Source organism: Protomyctophum parallelum, assembly GCF_964188405.1.
Source record: "Protomyctophum parallelum genome assembly, chromosome: 21".
NCBI classification, from domain to species: domain Eukaryota; kingdom Metazoa; phylum Chordata; class Actinopteri; order Myctophiformes; family Myctophidae; genus Protomyctophum; species Protomyctophum parallelum.
Window position 1 is genome coordinate 3,457,781 of NC_139713.1, and position 17,925 is coordinate 3,475,705.

Genomic DNA, 17,925 nt, shown 5'->3' on the forward strand with positions numbered 1-17,925 from the left:
TTAGTCGACTAAATATCATACGATTAGTCGACTAAATCTACAGTTGATTTAGTCGACTAAAATGTATTTTGGTGGGCCGCTAATTTTACATTCTTACAGATCTCGCGCTGTGAGCTTGTAGATCGGCTATTTTCAGCATGAAACCCAAGTGTAAAATGACTTATACTGGATCTCTAGTACCTTCCTAACATTTTAGTCTAGTTTTTATTTAACAAAATCAACGGTATATTTATTCATAGTTTGTCATCATGGTTTAGTTTTTATGTCGTTTGTCAGTGAAAAAAGGTAGTCGACGAACATTTTTCGTCATAGTATTAGTCGACTAAAAGCACACTGCTCTACACTGCAGCAACGGTGCAGTGTTGTTTTCGTCGACTAAAACTAAGGCGAAAAATGTTCGTCAACTACCTTTTTTCACTGACTAAAACTAAATAAAAACGAATTCATGATGACTGAAACTAAGACTAAATATACTGACAATTTCGTCAACAAATAAAAACTAGACTAAAATGTTAGGAAGGGACTAGTGGACAAGAGATCCAGTTTTATGCTGGGTTGCATGCTGAAAATAGCAGATCTACAATATCGCGTTGTGAGATTGTAGATCTGCTATTTTCAGCATGCAACCAAAGTGTAAAATATGTCATTACAACGACATCAAGGCCTGTCAAAACACATTTTAGTCGACTAAATCAACTGTAGATTTAGTCGACTAAAACTAGACTAAACACTAGAACATTCCAGGTGACTAAAATGTGACTAAAACTAAGTGAAAACTATTCCAGAGACAACGACTAAAACTAAAATAGAAATTTGCTGCCAAAAACAACACTGCGGTGGACAAAATTGTTTCCTCATATCCTCCATACGTCCTCATGTGGGAGGAGACTGAATCTGGACTCCACAACGAAAGGATTTAACCCATTCTGACCTGAGATCAGATTCATACGAGGTTTCCGCCGGACACACACTGGTCTGATGAACCCATTCTGACCTGAGATCAGATTCTAAAAATGTCAGTCGTTCTTCGATTTTTCAAAAAATAGCAGACCTACAAGCTCGTATCGCGCCACTCGGTGGCGCGATATGAGCTTGTAGGTCTGCTATTTTTCAATAGCTAAAGCATAACATGATGCTGACACCAAAATGGGTGCCCGCTGCCCGGTCAGAATGGGTTTTTAATAGAAACAAAACACTGAAAAACGATTTTGAAATCTTGCGGCATCACACACACACACACACACTCTTCTTTCGAGTGACCTGAGGGTCGAAGAGTCAGTGTCAAAGTGTCCTTGAGCAAAACCCTGAACCCCTAAAGGCTCATACATAGTCTGGATTTTCGGTGGTGAGGAGGTGACCACTGAACTACAACATCACCGAGCCGCGGTGAAGAGCAAACCACCGCCACCGCTACAACCCTTCTGTCTGTTTTTACCGCTCAACGTCATTTCAGCTCCGGTGGTCAGCTCACCACCGGAGCGGTGGTCACCTCACCACCGGAGCGGTGGTCACCTCACCACCGGAGCGGTGGTCACCTCACCACCGGAGCGGTGGTCACCTCACCACCGAAAATCTAGACTATGAATGAATAGGCCTCAAGTGCTCCCGATGTGCAGGTCGTGCCTTGCATGGTTTCCTATGAATGTGTGTGTGTGAATGAGTGAATGTAATGCACAATGAACCTATATGTAAAGCTCTTTGGATAAAAGCGCTATATAAAAAGGCACCATTTAAACACACGAGGGGTAAGAAGACAATCGAGGGGAAACGAGGACATCATTTCAGGCCCTGGCTGGCCTGGGACGCGACCCGTGGGGTCGGCCGGAACCAACTCCAGTTCAATAAGACAAACTGACATCACGCTCAGGTTACTAAGACGCAGGACGGACGCTACGCCTTTAAATGACTAGTACTTAATGACTAGTATTAAAATATTCTTTTTGTGTCCAATGTAGTTATGTTAACAGTTCATAAAGTTAACATAACTATAACTAAATGCATTTGAAATTCAATAAAAAAAGGTTACTTTTCAGGATTCCAATTCAAATATAGCAAAAAAATAATTCAGGTTTTCAATTCAAATATAGCAAAAAATAGCTGATCTACAAGCTCAAAACGCGTCGCATTGCGCCGCATTGTAGATCTGCTATTTTTCAATAGCTAAAGCATAACATGATGCCAACACCAAAATGGGTTCCCGTTCAGAATGGGTTAAATAAGTGAACGACAATGCATCTCTACATGACTCATGTGAATGTCACAAAGGTCTGCGTCAGAGCGTTTGAGGAACTGAAGCGACCACAACGCTTTGTCACCAACAGGCAGAAACCTAGCTTCAAACCTAGCATCAAACCTAGCATCAAACCTAGCTTCAAACCTAGCATCAAACCTAGCATCAAACCTAGCATCAAACCTAGCATCAAACCTAGCATCAAACCTAGAATCTCCCCATTTCAGCTTTTTTGTTGTACCTTTTCCCCCTCTTAGAATGATCCCCTGATCATCCTCATTTTAACGTGTCACTCGCTGCCAGTAATGTCAACGTTGACGACCTCTGTGTGACCTACGGCGTCACACAGAACAGTGGCACAAAAATAACCTAACCGATCTACAAGATCACGGCGCGTCACAGCGTGCCCCGCCGTGAGCTTGTAGATCTGCTAGTTTTTACTTTTAATAATATGAAAGGTACAAGAGCTCGTGAGTAAATAAAAATCAGACCCGTCTGAAGTGAGTGGTGATGTAGCTGCACTGCACTGCACTGCACTGCACTGTACTGTACTGTAACCCATTCTGACCTGAGATCAGATTCATACGAGGTTTCCACTGGACACACACTGGTCTGATTAACCCATTCTGACCTGAGATTAGATTCTAAAAATGTCAGTCGTTCTTTGATTTTTTTCAAAAATAGCAGACCTACAAGCTCGTAGCGCGCCACTCGGTGGCGCGCTACGAGCTTGTAGATCTGCTATTTTTCTGCTATTTTTCACAGCCGAATATAAATCAGGCATTTGAAGGAGATCAAGGAAGGCCAGCCAAATATATATTTGAGTCAAGCTGTTGTAGATTTAAAAATCACACACGTGTGAACTGAGTGGTGCAATTCCCCCCCCCCCCCCCCTCTCTCTCTCTCTCTATCTCTCTCTCTCATTAGAGTCACTACCTCTCTCACTCTCTCTCATTAGAGTCACTACCCCTCTCACTGTTTCTGGCGCCCCCTACTGCTATTTTTAAGTCACATACTCATGCTCACACAGACACACAAACAAGTACGAGACACACAGACACACAGACACACAGACACACAAACACGTACGAGGACATTGCAAGCTGGTTGTAGGAGTGGTTGCACCACTCAAAAAATAGTACGATACGTCGTAGTCGACTTCAACAACACCAAAACATTTCGGATGGAAAAAATATATATGACTAAAACTAAATTACATTTTGTGCAAAAGACATGATCCACCAGCATCGGTACATTACACCCTGAAAGTTATAGGGGTTGTAAGAGGCAATAGCACTAATTGATTTAAATAAATTGATTGGCACTATTAGCACCTTTATTCTGAAAAGAACTCTGGCGGCATCATAAGTGATAATAACTGGTCAATATTTTTGGACCATTAATTGGTGAACAAACAAACAAAAAGAGAAATCAAAGAAAATCAGTAAATTCGTCAGAAAGGTATAACTGAAAGAATAGTCGCTATAAGAAAATAGTCAGTATTAAGGAACGCTACTAAGAATTGCATTGTATGAAGTCATAGCACTTCATAGTATATATGTATACAGTTTACTTATAAAGATATTCCACTGTTACGCGCTTAGCTTTACGCATGTTTCACGATAACTACGTTTTATGTATGTGATCATGTATTGCCATGCTTTCCGTTCTTGCTTAATGTAAATCGCTCTGGATTAAGAGCGTCTGATAAATGCCTGAATTGTAAATTGTGCTAGTCTTGAAAGTATTACACTTGACTTTGCGAGCTGCAGCACATTTTGCACAGGCAAACGTGTGCATGTACACACACACACACACACACACACACACACACTCTCTCTCGTAGACACGCACACAAACACAGCATCATAAAATGTGCTGTTCTCTCCAAAGCATTACAAAAGTAGTCCGAAGAATAAGAACAATAATTGACACTATTCCCCAGAATGCCTCAGCCTGCTGACCTATAACCCATTCTGACCTGAGATCAGATTCATACAAGGTTTCCACTGGACACACACTGGTCTGATGAACCCATTCTGACCTGAGATCAGATTCTAAAAATGTCAGTCGTTCTTCGATTTTTCAAAAATAGCAGACCTACAAGCTCGTAGCGCGCCACTCGGTGGCGCGATATGAGCTTGTAGATCTGCTATTTTTCAAATAGATAAAGCATAACATGATGCTGACACCAAAATGGGTTCCCGTTCAGAATGGGATAAGAGAAGTAACAACAAGTGGCGTTTATATTTTCTTTCTCCAAAAAGCCATCTTTGACCTTAATATAGTGCCGTCTGCTTTTTCAGTTACACGATGAAGAAATGACTTTATTTATGTGGCGGGTAGGTTATAGCAAATGGAATTATCCACAGAGTGGAATCTCGTGCTAAAGTGTGCATGGTGTTCACTTAAAAAACACAGTAGGAATACCAGGCATATTTCCACAGAGTGAGATAACGGCTTGTTCAACATGACATTAAATACAGTAGTAGCATGACCCGGGAGGAACATTGTTTTGACTGAATGCTAAACAGTCTGCTGGTATCAACTATAAACATATCACATTATCCGGTGAAATACTAACTGGACCTCGCTTATAGGAAAGCCTTCATCTGCAATCACGATGCATATTGTTGCCCCGCCGCCAGGCAGATTAAGCCATTTTGGGGCGGGAACCCCTTTTGGTGTTGCAGTAGGCTATGCACTGGACACATGTCTTCTAGATCTAGTCAACCAGGCCTGCAGTAGGCTATGCACTGGACACATGTCTTCTAAATCTAGTCTACCAGGCCTGCAGTAGGCTATGCACTGGACACATGTCTTCTAAATCTAGTCTACCAGGCCTGCAGTAGGCTATGCACTGGACACATGTCTTCTAAATCTAGTCAACCAGGCCTGCAGTAGGCTATGCACTGGACACATGTCTTCTAAATCTAGTCTACCAGGCCTGCAGTAGGCTATGCACTGGACACATGTCTTCTAAATCTAGTCTACCAGGCCTGCAGTATAGGCTATGCACTGGACAAATATGCATGACATCATTTAAATGAACTAGAAATACGAGGAAAGAAATCTACTTTTAACGACCGCCCAAGGAGTTTTCATGTTGCACGGTAAGACTCATTGGTATTATTATCACCTGGGTGGGTCAGGTAACTTTCCTGACGTTAACCTATTCTGACCTGAGATCAGATTAAAAAAATGTCTTCTACATCCTGACAGTTTTCTGAAAAAGCTATGTTTCTATGTCAGTCGTTATTCGATTTTTCAAAAATAGCAGACCTACAAACTCATAGCGTGCCACTCGGTGGTGCGCTATGAGCTTGTAGATCCACACTCAATCCCTCTGGAGTGAGTGTGGATCTATAGTGGCCCTCTGGAGTGAGTGTGGAACTATAGCGGCCCTCTGGAGTGAGTGTGGAACTATAGTGGCCCTCTGGAGTGAGTGTGGAACTATAGCGGCCCTCTGGAGTGAGTGTGGAACTATAGCGGCCCTCTGGAGTGAGTGTGGAACTATAGCGGCCCTCTGGAGTGAGTGTGGAACTATAGCGGCCCTCTGGAGTGAGTGTGGAACTATAGTGGCCCTCTGGAGTGAGTGTGGAACTATAGTGGCCCTCTGGAGTGAGTGTGGAACTATAGTGGCCCTCTGGAGTGAGTGTGGAACTATAGTGACCCTCTGGAGTGAGTGTGGAACTATAGTTGCCTACCCCTGGTGTAGATAGAGGGAAATGATGGGTACACAATGATATATTATTTTATTATGTAAACACAGGGCAGCTGAGTTACACACCATTACATGCTATCAAACGGCACACAAGTGCTACTTAAAACACCAGGCCACTAAGATGTGTGTGCCTCGTCTGTCTGCGTGTCTGTCGGCAAACAGAGCCAAGGTATCGGCAAATTGTGACTTCCCTGCCAAAAGCTGTTGCTTAAACGGACTGTACTCTCCCATGTGATAAGAACGGTGTGGGGCGCCGGCTGGCCTAGCGGTCCAGGCACATCGTGCCACGTAGAGGCTCTGGCCTGACAGCGTGTCGCGTGTTCGAGTCCCGTTCATGACGACCTTTGCTGCATGTCTCTCCCCTTCTCTCTCTCCCTCTTTCCTGTCTGTCTATCTGCTGCATGTCTCTCCCTTCTCTCTCTTCCCCTTTTCTGTCGGTCTATCTTCCCTTGATACTATATCAATAAAGGCAGAAAAGCCAAAAACTAAAAAGAAGTGTGGCTCTCAGCTCCTTTTTCTTTTAAACCATTTAAAAAAAAACAGCTAAACTAGCGCAAATAGCCAATCTACGTTCACAAGGCATCCCAATGTGACGCGTTGTGAGCTTGAAGATCAGCTATGTTCAATATTTTTGCGTGCCACTCTTGTATGAAGACGTATAAAGGCATTCATTTATGAAAAAGAAAAGTTTGACATGCATAATAATCTGCAGATCCGCCCATTTAATGGCATTTCTATCTCTGGGACCCAAACTTGTGTTGTAAAAATCAATGTAAATTTAACTCTGTGTACAAATGGAACCAAATGGATCCGTTAGGTCAGTTAAATCTGGTTAAGATGCCTCTCGAGCTTCTCCCTAGGGAGGTCCTCGAGGCACGTCCCACTGGGAGGAGACTCACTGGCCTTGGAACGCCTCGGGATCCCCCCCCCCAGGAGGAAGTTACTGATGTGGAGAGGGAAGTGTGGAGCTCTCTGGTGGAGCTGTTGCCCCCGCGACCCGACTACGGATAAGCGGTTGAAGATGGATGGATGGAAGTTGAAATTAGGAGATATGAGGACTGCAGCTGCAGATCTACAAGCTCATAGCGCGCCACTGAGTGGCGCGCTACGAGCTTGTAGGTCTGCTATTTTTGAGAAATCAAAGAACGACTGACATAGAAACACAGCTTTTTCAGAAAACGGTCAGGATGTAGAAGACATTTTTAGAATCTGATCTCAGGTCAGAATGGGTTAATGGTGTGTACATTTGACGTGTGGCTGGTGACTGGGCTGTGTGTTTAAACACATGCTCCCAGGAACACACACACACACACACACACACACACGAAGCCAAACAAACACAATACACTCACTGCAGTGGCAGAGGAAAAGTAGCCAAGTATATATTTACTCAAGTATTGTAGTTAAGTACAATTGCATTAACTAAAGGCTGTCGTGAAATGGGTTAAACTCCATGGCGTCTAAAGAAAGCGTCAGTACCGGGTCCATAAGATACAGTACCAGCAGATAGAGGAGAAGTGTCCATACTAAAGAAAGCGTCAGTACCGGGTCCGTAAGATACAGTACCAGCAGATAGAGGAGAAGTGTCTGTACTTCAAACAAAAAACTAAAGTCCACTCTGGCTTTTGCAATTCCAAGAATGTAATCTCTGTTATATATATATATGCCAGCTGAACCATATGCACTGATGATGATGTGTGTGTGTGTGTGTGTGTGTGTGTGTGTGTGTGTGTTGCTGGCAAAGATGGAAGCCTTGCTTCCAATCTAGTGTACGAACGAAAGAAAGAAAGAAAGAAAGAAAGAAAGAAAGAAAGAAAGAAAGAAAGAAAGAAAGAAAGAAAGAAAGAAAGAAAGAAAGAAAGAAAGAAATACATGTGCTGGCAAATATAAGACAGACAGACAGAGTATATTTCAATAATAACAAAACTTTAGACTCTCGTAGATTTTATCGATTCTGACATCTGCGAGGAATGAAATGTCTGAATGGATAAACGCATCTCTCTACTATACGCGAGTCTAACTTTTAGGCTAACCCAAACCAAACCATTGTGCTGTTTTGTTTTTGTTATGGTCCTACAACTGTACAACTATACCAGACCAGAGCCAGTGACTACTGTACGCTGTCTGGAATCAGTCTGCTGTCTGCACAACAATGACACAACATCATATCATGTCTGACTGACTGACTGACTGACACGGTGGTCATTGCAACAGCCTATAGCTGACAAAACGCTTCTCCTTTCTGTCACAAGAACACAATCAATCCCATCGAATAATTAGCAGCCCGATAAATAACATTATTATGTCATGTCGTGTCAAATGCAATTGGCATGATGATCTGAGAATGCGTGTGTACAAAATGTAACCAATTAATGGGACGAGCAAAGAAAGGGTCCATTTGCTTACATGTTGTAACACTTCCCACATGTCAAACTTGCACATTATTCTTCCAAACTACTATACAATTTGCAACAGTCGGCTGAACAAGGAAATCGCAACACACACATATACACACACACACACACACACACACACACACACACACACACACACACCACACCCCGCACACAAGAATGCAGAGCCGGAGGCTGCATAGTTCAGTTTGACCGCTACGAACTCGACTTGTAACACACAACATTGTCATTAAATGAAAAGCTATTTGTAAATTGTAACTGTTTAAGACAAGTGACGGTTTTATTGTAATAGTTACTCTCAACTAGCTAACAGAGCTCCCATTGGGAAGGGGGGGGGGGGTCAACTATGTAGAATATACAGTTGTTATAATAATAATAATAATAAACAGAATGCAATGAGGGAAGAGAAATATGGGTGCGACGTTGCAAAAAAAATAATATTCTGATTTTTGGTTGTAGGCCTATGTGTTTTTCTGTTACTTTTTTTTTTTTTTTTTTTAAGTTGGGCGGGGAGGTTAAAAAAAAAGCTTTACTTTCCGTGAAAATGTATTAAAATAATTAAAAAACATAATACCATAAAACATATCTTGCAGTCAGTGTGAGATATACACTATAACGCTCCTCTGAGGGAAGAGAAATATGCTTGCGAACTGGCGACGTTGCAAAAATAATAATAGCCGAATAGCATATAACTTAAGGCTACAATTATTTATTATGAGTTATGTGTGAATATATAGCGAACGGTTTGGGGTGTTTAATAAGCTTATATAGTTACAACTACTAAACTCTGAGGGACGTGAAAAGACGTGAAGAGGTGAAAAGTTGTGTCAAACAAAACGGTGGAGAAAAAAAAACAGTTTTTTCTCTCCCTCTCCTCCTTGTCTCCAAACTGTATGAGCAAACATTTATAAAAACCATTTCAACACAGTGGTTTTTATTTTATAGTCGCCCCAAACAACAACAAGACACAGCGTTTTAAACCCATTCTGACCTGAGATCAGATTTAAAAAAAAATGTCTGTTTGAAAATGACAGTTTTCTCAAAAAGCTATGTTTCTATGTCGATTTCTCAAAAATAGCAGACCTACAAGCTCATAGTGCGCCACTCGGTGGCGCACTATGAGCTTGTAGATCTGCTATTTTTTCAAAAGCTAAAGCACAACATGATGCTAACGCCAAAAAGGTGTTCCTGCCTAAAAAATGGGTTAATTAATATACTGTACATTCAAACCCACGACGACTCCTCCACGGCGGCTCGGTTTGAATTCAAACAAAACCAATTCAAAGCGGGTTTTAATAATAATAAAAAACAGTGTTAAAGTTGACTTCCATTTCCATTAGAGTAGAGTAGCTAAAGTTCTCTTCCAAAGAACGCCAGACGTCAGTGAGTGAGTCGGTTCAGTTCGAGTCGGAAGGAAGGAAGTCAAACTATAAAAGTGCTGAAAACAGAAACTCTCTCTCTCACACACACACACACACACACACACACAGAGAGAGAGAAACAAAGCTTTTAGTTATTCGACTCACCTTCTGTAGTGGTCTGCGTTTCCGTGGCGTGTGTATTATATATATATATAACTAGTATTGTAATGTTTTGTTGTAACGTGGACGCGGTGTGAGTGTTTTTCCTCTCCTATCCAGAGATGTTCTTCAGGCTGAAGGGCAGTGTGGAGTTCCTTTTCTTTTTTTTCTTCTCCTTCTTCCTTCCTCTGTGTGTGTGTGTGTGTTGGGTTCAAACTCCACCCTCTCTCTCTCTCTCTCTTTCTCTCTCTCTCTCTCCAGCGCCTTGACGGGCACAGTAATAGAAAAAACGTGCACGCGCAGTGGAATAAAGTATTATGTATAGGCCTATGCTATGATAGATGGATATTTTTTTTATATTATATCATATCTTAGCTATGTCGTTGTTGTCATTTCATGCAGGATGTTATTTGGTCCCGCCCACACACACACACACACACACACAAAAAAAACAAAGAGATGTTTGCCAATAAATCTCCTTTGAATTGAATTGAATTGAATTGAATTGAATTGAATTGAATTGAATTGAATTGAATTGAATTGAATTGAATTGAATTGAGTTGAATTGAGTTGAATTGAATTGAATTGAATTGAATGAGAGCTCTATTACAATCTAAAAGTATAGATATGAGCCTTAAATGTCCATTTGTATCATCTGAGGAGTAGATATTATTCTCAAAGTGGGGGTCCGGGGACCCCCAGGGGTCCTTGAGGGAGTTCCAGGGGGTCCCCTACCCAGCTAAATTATAGTTTGGAACCAAATGATCCCTTTAGGGGTCAATAACGGGTCCATTTGGTTCCATTTGCACACTCTCAGAGTTAAATTAACATTGATTTTAGGCTACAATAGAAATTGGGGTCCCAGAGATAGAAATGTCATTAAATGGGGGTCCACCGTAGACTAATGCATGTCAAACTGGGGGGTCCTTGAAATTAAATGGGTTGAGAATCAGAGCCGTAGGCCTAATAATCTTCTCATGGGGGGTCCCTGGCATATCTTTTCAAATGGGGGCCCGCTGGCTAATTAGTGTCAATTTGGGGGTTCTTGACATGAAAAGGTTTGGGAACCACTGTAATGCTTTAATAGCTATAATAAAGTACTTCAGTACTTTGACTTGAGTAAAAGTACAGATGCCATAATGCCCTGTGTTTACCTTGAGTAAAAGTATACAAAAGTATTGGTAGTATGAGAAATATAATATGTGCCTATATTAGCAAAACATTTTTTCATCTTTGTTTAATTGTGTGTGTGTGTGTGTGTGTGTGTGTGTGTGTGTGTGTGTGTGTGTGTGTGTGTGTGTGTGTGTGTGTGTGTGTGTGTGTGTGTGTGTGTGTGTGTGTGTGTGTGTGTGTGTGTGTGTGTGTGTGTGTGTGTGTGTGTGTGTGTGTGTGTGTGTGTGAAAGAGAGAGAGAAAGAGAAAGAGAGAGAAAAAAAGTTACACAAACTCATCCTCGAACGTCCCTCCTCTTTGTGTAGACTCTGCCTCCTTGTGGCTGGGAGAGATGTTGCACTTACAAGAGCATCATGAAGGCAGTGATTGATTGATTGATTGAAATATTTATTAACAGTTTGTAGAATTTACAGTACATTTTAAGCACAAACTCAATACAAAGACTGTTAACTGTGAGTGGACGACCCAATTAAGCATTACACTTGTTTACAACAGGGTCCACATTGTTCAATTCATCAAAACATTTAGAGACATACAAATAGACATTTCTATGTAGCTAAAGAACAGAACAAGAATTCATCATATAGGAAGCAAAAAGGGAAAAGATACATATACAGTGAGGGGAAATGGGGTGGGGGGGGGGGATTCAGATTTTACAGAGGCCAGTTTCGAATTGCAGCCATCCGTAGGTGCCCTTTGAGAGCGGTTTTGAAGGAGTCAAGGGATTCACATGTCTTAATTAATGACTTAATGATCTATACTTTCTTGTCAACCAGTCCGGCTGACGGCTGTAACCATCAATCTACAACACACACACCGGCCCCTTTTCCACCGCTCTGTAACCATCAATCTACCACACACACACCGGCCCCTTTACCACCGGTTGGTTCCCAATGGGAACCGGTTCAGTTCTTTTTGGTTTTAGTCCATGAGCCCAGAGCTCCAAAATTGAAACGTTAATTATGAATTGAGTCAGTGGGCAAAACCATACCTATATTAGATTGTTATCAACATGAAACTTCCCCCAATTGATTACTTACATGAAGAGTGAAGACAATGATTTATTGTATTACAAATTTTACATTTTAAAATGTGCAAATGAGGCATTATGCAGGAAAATATGCAAAATAATCGAAAATATGGAAAAGCTACTAATGTGGACGGGTTATCATGTATTAATTTACTTGTATTGATCCTATAAACAATTTAATATAGGTCTAGTTTTTCCCACCAATGTTGGAGCTCTGGCTCATGGACTAAGAACCAAAAAGAACTGAACCGGTGGAAAGGGGGGTCTCAGTGACCAGTGACACAGCCTCTTCAAACACCGTATGAGACTTGTTCCTTTGCACACATTGAAGAACAAGTGGACCAGATACTATACTTGCTTGCATTGTACTACCGTATGTTTACATGTTGATCTGAATGAGCTTTCCTTTATTCCCTGATATGACATTTTGAAATGTGATTGTTTAAATGCAGGGAATGGAGGATCCAACCAGTGTTGTTTTCGTCGACTAAAACTAAGACGAAAAATGTTCGTCGACTACCTTTTTCCACTGACAAAAACTAATGGAAACTAAATGAAAACTAAGATATGATGACTGAAACTAAGACTAAATATACTGACAATTTTGTCGACAAATAAAAACTAGACTAAAATGTTAGGAAGGGACTAGTGGACAAGAGATCCAGTTTTATGCTGGGTTGCATGCTGAAAATAGCAGATATACAATCTCACAACGAGATTGTATATCTGCTATTTTCAGCATGCAACCAAAGTGTAAAATATGTCATTACATCAACGACATCAAGGCCTGTCAAAACACATTTTAGTAGACTAAAACTAGACTAAACACGAACATTCCAGGTGACTAAAATGTGACTAAAACTAAGTGAAAACTATTCAAGAGACTATGACTAAAACTAAAATAGAAATTTGCTGCCAAAAACAACACTGGATCCAACTCTTGCTGTCCACACATGCCAGTGAGATGGACGTGACCATCTCTGGAGTGATTCTTCCAACGTGTTGAGTGTCCTCTCTCTCTCTCTCTCTCTCTCTCTCTCTCTGTGAACAGGATCTGGCCGGCCATCACGACCACTACTGATGCTACAAGACCATCCGCGTCCTTCGACAAAGACATTTATTTAGCTGTACTGAACTATGGATCATGTATACCTTAGAAGATGCAAATGTTTTAGCCAGAACTCAAGTAAACAAGTTTACAACATATGTACAGTATATTCCACGTTTGTATTTATTGTGACTGACAAAACAGTGCAGCAGCCAGCCAAATGAACACAGATGCCACATAGAATGACACACACACACACACACACACACACACACACACACACACACACACACACACACACACACACACACACGCGCACACACACACACACACACACACACACACACACACACACACACACACACACACACACACGCACAAAGGTCAATAGATATGTGCTAAAGGTCAGGTCAATGTCTATTTCATCCAAGCAGGTGTGGCGTGTCCAAGCAGCAGATACAGTATGGTTGTCACGGGGATGACATGTACAGTATTCACCTCCCGGTGGTGATGTTGTATGTTATACAGTCGTTCCTGCAGCTGCATTGCAAAACTGATGGAATGCATCTGGTCGCAGCATATACTGTAGTACAGTACAGCAGGGGTGCCCAAAAGGTAGACCGTGATCTACCAGTATAGATCACAAAGGCTGTGCAGGTATGGAACACATGACATGCCCCTAAAAATATATATATCATTTAAGTATAAAAATGTATTTTTTACTCGATTGATTGACATCAAAAAGTGCCTGTCAGCTCAAACCCACAATGCAAGTCTTTGTTTTCAAGTGTGTTGCGCACAGATGTCAGTAGCATTATACAGCTATATATTTTTAAACCCTATACCAGTTCCATTTCCTCCCCTCCTCCCCTCTATTCCTCAAGTGCACGCTAAGTACATAAAAAAGCATAAAATCAGCAATGGGATAATACTGTTTTTTGGTGGGTAGATCTCGTCATTTTGAAAGTAGCTCGCAAGTCAAAAAAGTGTGGGCCCCCCTGTAGTACAGTATGGCCCGTTGGCCCCCCCGTTGGCCCCCCCAACAAACATTGACCTATATGCACATTTAATTACAATTAATCCAGACAGGGTCTAGGACGGTTAAACTCTAGGTTATTTCATCACCCCCTAGAATAGGTATGCCAGGTTCAAGTGGTTAAATGTTATTTTCAAACTGGCATAATGGAAACGACTCAAAGTTTTCCTTGTGACACATTCTGTACCTCTGATTTACTCATTTACATATATACGAATATACCATAATATGACATAAATGTAAGGTTCTATTGTAACAATGTAATTCAGGTGGTGCCTTGCCTCTTATTCAACGTTTTAATCACTGAAGAAAGGAGTGACATGGGAAGAATCGGGGCAGAATGCTTACCAGACTCATTGTTGCAGATCAGATTGGAACTCTTGGTGGAATGATGCAGTAGCGTTGAGAGAGAGAGAGATGGATACAGGCTAGTGCTAAACTCTGCTATTTATATTGTATAGTTTCAGGGGTGTAAAGTTAAACCCTCCCTGATGATTCACAAGGCTTCACTGGGACATGATTCGTGATTCAGAGGAATTTTGTCATTTTAGGGGCGAGGCCTTTGGTGTTTGGGCACAAAGGCCAAATGCCAGGGCAGGAAGGCCATGAAATAAAAGTAGATTTTAGTCCATTGAAAGAATTACAGTGAATTGAAAGCGTCTAACGTATAAGGATGCAAATTACTCATTGTTGTACGGTATGTTATTGTATGTTTGACCCATATGTGATTTGAAAATGTTAATGCCGTAAAATAAACTGAACTTGCAGTATTTTTACAATCGTATCCATGCTCAGCCCTGCACCAATCACAGCCCTGCACCAATCATGAGCCCTGCACCAATCACCAATGATTTTGGAGGGTCCCCAGATGACAGTGAAGTTTCAACAAATGTATTAATATCGCCTACCTACAAAGAAAAGAAAGAAAGAAAAAAAAAAAAGAAAGTTACTGCATCAAAAGTAATCAACAAACTTGACCTTACAAACTGGTCAAACATTGGCCCAATTGTAAAATGATATAAGAAAGACGACAAAAGGATTGTGAAAATAGCCGCTCTACAAGCTCACAACGCCTCAAGGCCTCAAGCGGCTATTTTCGCAATATGTATTTGTGGAAACAAAATGCTTCAACTCCTATACACTTCCAAGTGCTTGTCAGGTTAGGGGGGTCCCCAGTTCACATATGATTATTTTGGGGGGTCAGGGCCTGAAAAGGTTGAGAACCCCTGCCCTAAAACATTGATCATCAGGTATTACCAGGAATACAGTTTTGAGGTATTTGTACTTTACTGGAGTATTTCCAAATGTCAATACTTTTAATTCAACTTTTTTTTAAATTATATCTCAGTGTGTGTGTGTGTGCGTGCGTGTGTGTGTGTGTGTGTGTGTGTGTGTGTGTGTGTGTGTGTGTGTGTGTGTGTGTGTGTGTGTGTGTGTGTGTGTGTGTGTGTGTGTGTGTGTGTGTGTGTGTGTGTGTGTGTGTGTGTGTGTGTGTGTGCGCGTGCGTGTGTGTGTCCCTCCTCTCTCCTGTTGCATGAGAGAGAGCCTGGAGTGTCTACCAGGCAGACTCTGCCTCCTTGTGGCAAGGACAGATGTTGCACTTACAAGAGCATCATTCATTCAGGCAGCGAAAACAAATTGCAATAGTCGTTCAAGGTTTTCTAATGAATAATGATCCTTATCCATCCAAATAACTTAAAAATAGAGTATTATATAAATTGAGCAGATGAATAACCATCTAAGTCCACTAATTATCCATAATGTATAAACGGATAACGATTCAGGGCAGATTTTATTCTTTTCGGGGAGGTGTCAGAATAATTTATGGTCAGCTCCCAGTACTACATTATCAGTCTGCGGTTGTGCTGGTCAGTACAACAGTATCAGACTGCGGTTGTGCTGGTCAGTACAACAGTATCAGACTGTGGTTGTACCGGTCAGTACAACAGTATCAGTCTGCGGTTGTACTGGTCAGTACAACAGTATCAGACTGTGGTTGTACTGGTCAGTACAACAGTATCAGACTGTGGTTGTACTGGTCAGTACAAGTTGTACTGACCGGTACAACCACAGTCTGATACTGTTGTACTGACCACAGTACAACCACTATAGGCTACTGTAGTCTGATACTGTTGTAGGCTACTGACCACAGTACAACCACTATACTGTTGTACAGTATAGTGGTTGTACTGTGGTCAGTACAACAGTATCAGACTGTGGTTGTACCAGTCGGTACAACAGTATCAGACTGTGGTTGTACTGGTCAGTAGGCTACAACAGTATCAGACTGTGGTTGTACCGGTCAGTACAACAGTATCAGACTGTGGTTGTACTGGTCAGTACAACAGTATCAGACTGTGGTTGTACCGGTCAGTACAACAGTATCAGACTGTGGTTGTACCGGTCGGTACAACAGTATCAGACTGTGGTTGTACCGGTCGGTACAACAGTATCAGACTGTGGTTGTACTGGTCAGTACAACAGTATCAGACTGTGGTTGTACTGGTCGGTACAACAGTATCAGACTGTGGTTGTACCGGTCAGTACAACAGTATCAGACTGTGGTTGTACTGGTCAGTACAACAGTATCAGACTGTGGTTGTACTGGTCAGTACAACATTATCAGACTGCGGTTGTACTGGTCAGTACAACAGTATCAGACTGTGGTTGTACAGTTGTACTGGTCAGTACAACAGTATCAGACTGCGGTTGTACTGGTCAGTACAACAGTATCAGACTGTGGTTGTACTGGTCAGTACAACAGTATCAGACTGCGGTTGTACTGGTCGTTTTTAGTAACTCAGTTTGAGAGACCTGAGGGTCGATTCACTTTGCAAGCTGAAGATCCGGTCTACAACGGATACGGAAACGGTCCGCGTGCGTTGCATTCAAGTCAGCCCTGCAAATGACCGGACACAGTCAGGACCGGATCTAAAGCAATAAGCACTGACATGGAAACACTACAGTTTGTTTCTGTGTGGGAAAATGCCTGGCGATTCCGCGAAATAAGCCCGAGATCTATCGGGTTTATTATTATTATTACAGGCCTTATTATTACCTAGTGTAAATTAATTAATCTCGAGCGAGGGGGGCGTGACGGAGAGTAATAATAGTAAGAGAGTGGCGACACTAGCGTTGACTCCCATATTTTTCTGTTCTTTTTTCACCTAAACATCATCAGTGATGTTCATTGCAATGCCATTTCAATGCCATTGGTCATGATATTTGCATATAAATACCCCCCACAGAGGCTGAAATTCACACAAATTAAAAATGTCTGGACTATCTGTGCGATTTTGAACATTTTTTAACCTAAGACTTTTGACCTTTACCCTAATAAAAGTAGGTAAAATAATTGTAATATATGTTTTCTTGTGATCATTAGAATGTCTAGAACATGTTTTATTCATTATTGTGAAAGATATCCCCAAAATGTAAATTATTAATTTATTATATTATTATATAATTATGATATAATTATTATACATTTTTCATCAAACTTTATTTTATTTGATTTTTTTAACATATTTTTTTAGTCTTAGTCCTAGTAGTACAAAGTAGTAGACTAGTAGTAAGGTTGAAATCTATTTTTTGCAAGTAGAAATGAATGCGGGTGTTAGAGGGTTAACTATTCCACTCGGGCGTAACGTGACGTGACGTGACGTGACGGTGGGACTAGCGTGCGTGCTGCTCGCTGCTGTGTCGTAACGCACTACGCACGCACTAGTACGCAGAAGAAGAAGAAGACGGA

The 17,925-nt window shown here is 41.4% G+C and overlaps 1 protein-coding gene across 1 annotated transcript in view; it reads right to left on the bottom strand.

Annotated features, from left to right (window-relative positions):
- tln1 (talin 1) overlaps positions 1-10,036 on the bottom strand; it is a 215,247-nt gene extending 205,211 nt beyond the window's left edge. Inside the window, exon 1 of the mRNA XM_083793816.1 lies at positions 9,895-10,036. The gene's annotated coding sequence lies outside the window, so the exon portion shown is untranslated. The remainder of the gene's footprint in view (positions 1-9,894) is intronic.
- Between the last annotated feature and the right edge of the window lie 7,889 nt (positions 10,037-17,925).